The following is a 9,964-nucleotide window of genomic DNA, read 5'->3' on the forward strand; positions in this document are numbered from 1 at the left end:
GCTGTGCCAGAGAAGGTCAATAGCATAGCTCATCTCCGTTGCTATGAAGGTGGAAACCTTTCTGTTCCATTTCCACCAGTGAGGACTGAGGATGCAGCCTTTCTCTACTTTCATTAACAATAGGTTATCTTTAGATCTGTTGCACAACTGTTTACTAAAAAAATTAGCCCTGGAAACAAAAAATACATATTAAATATGAGCTATTTTACTGGTATATTATTGATCTGTCTTTCAGCAATCTCCGTTTGAAATATGAATATGACAAACTGGTCTTTTACCTCAACCCCCAATGATGACAATAGCTTCCTTCTTCCAAGACAGATCTGTGGTCAAAAAATTACAGGGAGGTAAATTTAGGTACTTCTGCTTATGAGAGAAAGTCTCTCTCCATTGGTGATTCTTCAAGAATATAACCACAACTCAAAGTTATTATAGAACAGCTTGCCATTGCCATTCATTAGTGATGTCTATTCCTGTAAACATACCATTTTTAAGAAGTTAGGTACTACCTCGTAGTGGTGGTTTTGGTGGCTGATTTATTTGGAAGTTGTTCTTGTGGCCTAGAGGAAGCCTACCTTACTCTGGAAGTCAGTGAGCTATTAAAAGTAGAAGGCAGATTTAGTTTTCTTTTAAATATGCATTGCATTGGAATGCCTATGAATAACCATTGATATGGTTGGCTGGAAAAATTTTTTAAAAGAATCAACTCTTCAGGTAAATTGGTCAAGTTGTTCAGGTCTGATTTGATGGACGCTTTCTTGCCTAGTGACTGTTCTGAGCCCTTTTTTGAACTTAGAAACAAACACCGATCGGTCTCTAAAATCGCGATATTTCCATTAGCTGTGCTCAGTTCGTTTTTCAGTTCTGTTGGAGAAGTAGTTATCAGGTATCCATTTATATGGTGTAAATATTTAAAGCATTTGGTTGCTAATGGAAAGGTTAGAAATTGGAAGAAAGGGCTGACAATCTATTTCAGAAACAGCAGCAATTGAAAACCCAACGAAGCACAGTTTTACTCTGCCATGCATGGACTTCTGTGAGTGGGAGTTAAGTCAACAGCAACTGATTTATCATATGGTAAGCACTGCTTGAGTACAATTTGAGTTGAAGTATTGTTTTAGGAATATGAGACCCAAGGAGAATTTCAGGCACTTACACACAAGAGGTCTTCTCTTTCGTCTTCTATTGAAAATTAATGAAGTAAAGCTCAACACTCAGATAAATTTTTACAGTGTTAGAAATATCTTATCTACCTATAGATGGGCCTGGTTTATGCCTTTCTACTTTTTGTGCAATCCAAAAATAACAATTATGATTTGACCTAGTAGAAACCAACTTTGAAAATCAAGACCATTTTATATCAGTTAAATAAATAACTTTTAGAATTGTTTGGATGAGTAAGGGGATATGCAGTTTTATTTCCGTTTTGTGACCACTGAATCAAATTCACTATAATGTGCAGAGGCTAATTTATAACCGAGGGAGGATTTAGCAGGGATTGAGATAACTAGGAAATGGAAAGAAACTCTTCTGTGGTCAAAATCTTTTATTCCCCCTGCAGCTGTATACATAAAGGAAGACCGAATGCACTTTGGCAACTCCGACCCTGAGATTTACATCGTTTGCTATTTCATTTTAAAATTAAAATATTCAAAAATGCCTTTTATCTGCCTTTCGAGTCAGTCTCTACAATGTGCCCTGGACGTGGTGAGCTTGATTGCCAACAGAACGAATGAATGAATCTTTTATGTCACTGGGACTTTATTAACAACATTCATGACATTTTCCATTCAATCCTCCTATGTTCTCCAATTATGGCCTCATTGTGGTTAGGCACTCACCCAGGGGATAAAACAAAGGGTGGGGACGTCAACATACTTACAACTACTTCAGAAAAGCTTATTAGTAAAGGGAAGTGTATCTAAATTAGGTTTTCTGTTGTTCTGTCTGAGATGAAATGCAGAATGCAAACGAAGAGTCTCTAAGGATTATGGCTATTTGTCAAAAATGTGAAAGATTTTGCTAAGAGGCAAAAACACTTTTCCTTCAACATCTATGACCACAGTTCACTTAGTTGCTTTTTTTAAACTTGGGGACATTTCTAAACTTCTAAGTAAATATTATCAACATGGGAATTGTGCAAGCAATTAACAGCATTAAAACATCAGAATGATGAAAATATAAAATGATTTTTGTGAAGCTAACTTAAAGCTAGAGACTATTTTCATACTACATAAGTCATCTTAAAATGTAGATCATCACAGAAATGTATTACCTATTTTTCTAGTGCTGTCATGACAACAAAAACAGTACGACAACCGTGTGTGGTTTAAGGGAAAAGAACGTATTTCTCACAGGTCCGGAGGCTCAAAATCCCATGTAGGGTCTTGGTTGTGTCATTTTCTTCGGCCGGCCTGTCGTCAGGAATCCTCCGCGGTGTTCCTGTACGTAGACTTCTTGTAAAGGGGTCCTCTGGAGGCATCCTCCTGCTCTTCCCCCTGTGTGTGAGTAGTTTGTTACTCTGGCAAGTCCTTGCTAACATAACAAAAGAAGACTCAGTTTACCAAGGGAAGGTATCTTTAGAGAAGCTGGAGTTTGGGCTTTCACATAGCCCTGTGAGGGGCAGGATTCAATCCATGATGATTAGATACTTTTCCTTTCACTCTCCTGTTCACTACGCCCTCAAGCTCCCTTCGATATTAAAACATCTTCTGGAACTAGTTCAGTTTGGGTATGAGCCTCCACCAAACACAAACTTTCTGGGTTTCCAACTCAACTAAAGGAAAGAAGTTGGACTCAGTGTTATGGTAGCCATTAGCCTCATATGGCTATCAGGCACTTGGAATGTGAGGGTCTGAAGTGAGATGGGCTGTAAGTGTACAATATACCATCTTTCAAAGGCTTAGTGGGAAAAAAGGATTGTAAAAGGTCTCATTAATATTTGTATGTTCATTGCATGTTGAAATAATATTATTTTTGGATATATAATTACATAGATGATATTGTTCAAATTAATTTCATCTATAAAAAAGTTCAGTATGGTTACTAGAAAAGTTGAAATTATATATGTGGCTCTCACTATATCTCTTTTAAACAGTATTAGTATGGAGTCATACATTTATTAACCCCAGCCACCACCCCCCACACAAAGAAACCCAAACCCATTCTCATCCAGTTGATTCTGACATTGCAACCCTTTAGAGCAAAGTAAAACTGCTTCAGAGAGTTTTCCAGACTGTGAGCCCTGGTGGTATAGTGGTTATACACTGGACTGTGATTCGTATGGTTGGCAGTTTGAAACCACCAGCAGCTCCACAGGAGAAAGACTGGGCTTTCTACTCCCATAGACAGTTACAGTCTTGGACACCCAGATGGGGTCCTTGTGAATCAGTATGGATTTCACACCAGCGAGTTTGGTTTAATCTCTATGGGAACACACTGCCACATATTTCTCTCATGGATTAGCTGATGGGTTTGAACCACTGAGCTTTGGTTTAGAAGCTGAGAGCATCAACATGGTGCCAATGAGTCTCTTTAATGTATTTATTAGAACAAGAAAAAAAACATTTTATTGAGATTTAAGGGAACATGTCAAGTCCAAAAAATTTCCAACGACTGAATAGTAAGTACCAAACCCTTGAAAAACAGGTATACTGGAGTCATGATTACATTAAAATTATCGATGACTCGTTTAAGCATGCTTTAAGTTGTTAAAACCTTTCAATAGGTATCTTCCCAAGCTACGTAGGCGGATGGCAGAGCCAGCGATGCCACCTCCAGGCTTAATTCTGAAGCTCTGCAGATTCCTTATCTTCTGAGACAATCTGATCTTGGACTTGGATGCTTTTTACCCCAATGTACTTGCTTAACTCTCAGGTACGTTGGAATTAGCAGAAGCAAGCAACCACTTTCCCTGTTAGGACATTGGATTGTCGATAGGTAGCACGTTTGCTCTAACTTTAGCTATTCCAGAGGGGCACTGTTGGCTCCCTTTAGCTCTTCTCTCCTTCTCCCCACCTGGAATCACTTTCTTGTCAAAGGAGATTTGCCCCTTTTTCCCCCTCAAGAGTTTGCTACTAAGTACCCCTCCCTGTGTATTTGGAGATGTAGTATATGAGGGGGTACCCCCCCCAAACCAGATTTTTTTCAACGCTTTGCATTTTAATTTTTTTATTTTTACAAAACAATATCAGCACCTTCAAAATACTCTCCATTACACTTAATACATTTATCAAATTTGCAATTCCATTCTTGGAAAAATTTTCAAACTTATCTATTTGGATGGCTGACAGCACCTCCCTCGGTTTATTCTTCACCTCTTTCACGTTGTCCAATTTCTATCCTTTCATATCCCTCTTCATTTACATAAACAAAAAGAAGTCACACAGAGCAAGATCAGGTGAGTAAGGTGCATGGAGCAAGAGAGGCATGCTGTTTTTTGTCCAAAACTGGTGCACTGAGATGGCTACATGAGCAAATGCATTATCATGGTGGCAAAACCATTCCCCCATCTGTTCTTCTCATTCCCAAATCTTCTGATAAAATTTGCTGAGCTGAGCTCCAAGTTAGTCCAGATAACTTCCCCAACAATGGTCTGTTGTCAGTCTTTGAGCACAAGTGCATGGATTTTGTCCACATTTTTGTCCATTCAGGAAGTTGACAGACGTCCAGAATAAGATTTGCTGTCAATCGACATTTCACCTTTTTTGAAATGAGAACACCACTCGTACACTTGAGTTTATTTCCATACTGCTGTCTTTGTAAGCTGTGTTCAACATCCCAACAATTTCTGCAGCATTCTGCACCAAGAAGGAAACAAGATTTCACAGCTGCAGGCTGTTCCCTTAAATTGGCCATCACACACAAAAAAATGAGGTCTGAGCAAAACTGCTTTTACGAAAAAATTCACTGTGACCAGAGAGAACCTTCCCAGGTGACGCCACTGGGTGCACTCGCTCAGAGCAATTTGCTAGATACCTGCCTAGGTGGGGAAAAGACATTTTATTAAAGCTTCACCCAGCATAGCTTTTTCCCCTTTTTAGCGAGGGGAGCGGGGGTTCCCCTCATAAAAAAAACAAGTATTTCCAAAGGAAAGAATTTGGATGGAAGAGAAAGACCAACTTCAAAATGGACATTAATTAATTCTTTCAAAGTCAGTGGGTCTTTGTTGAAACTCTTGCTGTGCCCTATTTCTCTATCTTGCTTCTTCTCCTCATTTGTTCCATTCTGAAAAATCTCTATCCCACATATATATTTTGAAGGGCTCCTTTCTGGACAAAAGTTTTTTTCTTTTTTGATTCCTGAGTTTGCTTATTTCTTCTTCTTGTCATCCCTAGATGTTTTAATTCCCCTTTTAATCCCTACTCTACTCGTGCAAACCCTGGAAGAACTATTGCCCTCTTTGGGATTAATCTGTGTGTGTGTCCACCAGAATTCCACCTCTGCTCTTTGCCAATCTTTCAGTGGACTCAGGCCCAAGTTCACTATGTATTTCAGGGGTTGAGGTTATTGTGTTTTGGAAAAGAGAGTGAGCAATAAACCAATTAATTTGATATGAATCTCTTTGATGTCATTATATCTATACACAAGTAGAGTTTGAAGAAAAGAAACATACTTGATCACCAAAAACCAAAGTCACTGTCACTAAGTCAGTTCTGACTCCTGGTGACCAGATAGCACAGAGTGGAAGAGCCCCTGTGGGTTTCTGAAACTATCAAGCTTTATAGGAGTATAAAGCCTCATTTTTCTCCCACAGAGTGACTGATGATTTTGAACTGCTGATTTTCTTGTTACCAGCCCAAAGTCTAAGTCACTAAACCATCAGGGTTCCTTACATTACCGCCAAAGAGGAAAAATGTATTCTTTTATGATTGTCTAATATTTAAAAAGACAAGAGCCATAAACAATTCTAAAAGATATATTGTTTCTCCTACTAGAGAAGTCAGTTAAGGTTACATAAGCCAAACACAATCATAGTAAAAGGAATCCTTAATAATTCTGAGTATGCAATATTAATTTGATAATATGAATCATAATAACACCTTGAATCTAGCATGTTATAGTTGTTCCAGAGTTTTTACCTACAGGTGTGCGATTTTGAGGAGCAGAATTTTGATGCCTAGAGCCCTTGGAACTTAGTGGACTGAGCTGTTAACCACAAGATCAGAAAAATGAGACTGTCTATTCTTGTAAAGATTTCAAGTCTCAGAAACCCAAAGAGAGTTCTACTCTCTCTACAGAGAGAGAGAGCGTGAGTTGCTATGAATTGTAATCAACCTGATGGCAATGGGCTTAAGAGTTCAAGTGGGGCATTACTCGGAACAAAGCTGTGAAAAATTGAACAAATTATTTCTATTCCCCAGACTTCTGTTTCATTTACACCAAGCTGTAATACTTAGTGACATTTTTTACTTACACAGAAATCTTAAGTTTTCAGTGGAGAAATTAAATGTATGCCCACTTGGGAGAGAATCTTCTTCTCACTGACTAGAGCCCCCAACCATGCCCTTCCCCATGCACTTGATAACCTGGTTTATTCTGGATGCCCATTTCTTTGACTCTTTTTTACTCTTTCATTTGCACAGTGAGTGGGCCTAGTATGTGATAGGACATATGATTCATACAGTCCTCCAGGTGGTTTTCTCCTGGTCTGTGTGGAGAGAATAATAGCTTCCTAACAAACCTATACGACATTTTTTTGGGTCTGTTTCATCAGTCTTTATTTCAACAGGAAGTGACTGTGAGGACCATCTTAATTCAAAAGTTCTGGAACAGCTCCTTTGATTATGAGACCAAAACTCATTGAAATATTTCTGCATGGAATTTAAGTCCCTTTCATTCGGTTCTAGAATCCATAGTACTTAGTTAATTCCCAGGATGTTATGAAGCAAGAACAAGTACTTTCCCTTCTCGGGCATTTTATAAACAGGACGATCTCCTGTTGGTTTTGGTTGGCATTGCTTTGGATAAGTTTATTTTGCCTGAAGCTCTCACTCCAATTATGTTCAATGGCAAAAAGTGACATTTCCAAATGGTTTCAAATCTGCCCTCATACAACTTGCTTTACTACCAAACTATACAAGGGGGTAACCCCCACCCCCAAATGGAAGAAAGCTCTGCTAGGGGGAGCTTTCTTTCTTAATAAGCATTTTTCCAGCTAGGCAAGCATCAAGCAATTCTCTCTGAATTAGTGTACCCAGTGGCATTGCCTGGGAAGATTCTCCCTGGACACAGTGATTTTTTTCTTTTCATAACAGCAGTTTAACTTGAACGTCATTTTTGTGTGATGGCCAAATTAAGAGAATAGTGTGCGGTTGTGAAATTTTGTTGCCTGCAGGGGGAAAATGGTGCAGGAACTGTTGTGATATTGAACACAGCTTACAAGGACAGCAGTATTGGGGGAAAAATGTACCAGTGGTTTTGTAGTTTCAAAAAAGGTGAAATGTTGATTGATGACAAACTTCATTCTGGACATCCGTCAACTTCCCAAACAGACAAAAATGTATACTAGTAGTGCATTTAGGTCAGACTCTTAATCAAGCTTTCTGTTTAGAGGTGCTGAAAAGATAGTGTAACAGTGTGTAACAACAAAGGTCTGATTTGTGGCAGAAGAGGGACTGGTTTTACCACCATGACTATGTACCTGCTCACGCAGCCATCTCAATGCACTGGTTTCTGGCAAAAAAACAGCATGCCTCTCTTGGCCCATGCACCATACTCATCTGATCTCACTCTGTGCGACTTCTTTTTGTTTCTGAGAATGAAGAGGGACACAAAGGACAGCAATTTTAGAATATAGAAGAGGTGAAGTAAAATGATCGAGGTGCTGTCAACCATCTGAGATGAGTTTGAAAAATGTTTCCAAGAATAGAATCATGGATTTGACAAATGTATTAAGTGTAATGGAGAGTACTTTGAAGGCGATAAGGTTGTTTTTGCAAATAAATAAATAAATAGATGCAGAGCTTTGAAAAAAATCAATTTTAGGGGGGTATACCCCCTTGTAATTGGATCACTAGTATAAAGGTTCTGATCCACTGTACATAACCCTAAACAAAGAATATAAATCAGTTTCAAAGATATTGCTTAAAAAAGAAGGTCTCTCTAAACTTTTATCTACAGATATAACAGGAGACCCTTAAGAGATAAACTAGAGATTGAGAGATGTCCAGAATAGGGTAAACTATAGAGGCACCTTTGAAACCATCAACACAAATCGAAATGAATGCATCAGCAATACATGAAATCGTGTCTTGGTTAATCATTATGCAGCAGACATAAAACATGCACTCTTCTCTCCTCTATCTGATTCATGTTTCCAGTACATATTTCTTGCTAATTTTTTATATTCACTGAGCTATGAAGGATGATTCCTCATCTAACCTGGTAGTTCTTGCAGAAAAAAAATTACAGTTCCATTGATCAGCAGTCATTGAGGCTCTGCCATGTGAAATACGACTTGTGGGGCCATGTTTGAGCTGCTTTGGAAACTTGTGGAGCCTCCAGAAGAAGTTGAGCCTCCAGATGGAGATTAGAAATGCAGCCTGGCCTGTCAGAGAGAGGAGACTGGGATTGTGACAGAGATACAAAGGCAGGTCATCCATTTAAGCTGTGAGTATAGAAGGGAGTCAAAGAAGCAAGAGAGTAAGAAGGAGAAGAGAGGCAAGGACAGTGTTTTGGAAAACATCCACTGGTGGGTGAGGAGAGGAGAAGTTCAAAACTAGCACGGAAGGCTAGAGAGAAGTGGGGAGAGAGGAAGGAACAGAAGTAAGAGGCCACCCTGCTGTAGCCCTAAGAAAACAGGAATTTCAAGGAGGGTGTGACCCATAGAATCCAAGGCCCGAGGGGCATGTGGGAAAACAGTTGCCATCAGATGGTGATCATTACAAGGCCTTAGGTGACTTCGTCTTTATTTTTTAAAAAACCCAACATTTTATTGGTGGCTCATACAACTCATATCACAATCCATCCATCCATTGTGTCAAGTACATTTGTATATTTATTGCCATCAACCTCTTCAAAATGTTTTCTTTCTACTTGAGCCCTTGGCATCAGGTTCTCATTTTTTCTTCACCCTCCCATCCTGTAGGGAGGGGGTTATATGTAGATCATTATGATCAGTTCCCCCTTTCTTCACTTTTGCTTATCCACCTTCCCCTTACCCTCCTGGTATTGCTACTCTCAATATTGGTCCTGAGGGGCTTATTTGTCCTGGGTTTCCCATGTTTCCAACTCTTATCTGTACCAGTGTATATGCTCTAGTCTAGCCAGATTTATAAAGTAGAATCAGAGTCACAATGGTGGGTGGGTGGGAGGAAGCATTGAAGAACTAGAGGAAAGTTGTGTGTTTCCTCGGTGCTATTCTGCACCCTGACTGGCTCATCTCCTCCCCACCACCCTTCTGAAAGGGGATGTCCAATTGCCTACAGATGGACTTTGGGTCTCCACTCTGCACTCCCCCTCATTCATAATGATATGATTTTTTTGTTCTGGGGCTTGGATGCCTGATACCTGATTCTATCAACACTTGGACTTTGTTGCTTCTGAGCTAGATGGCCGCTTGTTTATTTTCAAGCCTTTAAGACAGCTGGCCACCATCAGCTCTCTTCACCACATTTGCACCCATTTTGTCTTCAGTGACCGTGTCAGGAAGGTGAGCATCACGGAATGCCAGGTTATTAGAACAAAGTGTTCTTGCATGAGGGAATACTTGAGTCGAGGCCCAATGTCCATCTGCTACCTTAATACTAAACCTATAAATATATGTACATAGATCTATTTCCCTATTGTCATATATAAATATTTTTCTATATGTACATGCCTGGATTTAAACCTCTATAAATGCCCTTTGCCTTGTAGTTCTTTCCTTTATTTCCTTTTACTTTCTTCTTGTCCCACTATCATGTTCAGTATTCATTTTGGTTTCAGTAATTCCTATCAGTTGCATTGCCCTTGATCAAGCCCT

This window comes from Echinops telfairi, unplaced genomic scaffold (genome assembly GCF_000313985.2).
Source record: "Echinops telfairi isolate 266 unplaced genomic scaffold, ASM31398v2 ScPeMD7_70;HRSCAF=299, whole genome shotgun sequence".
Taxonomy (NCBI): Eukaryota; Metazoa; Chordata; class Mammalia; order Afrosoricida; family Tenrecidae; genus Echinops; species Echinops telfairi.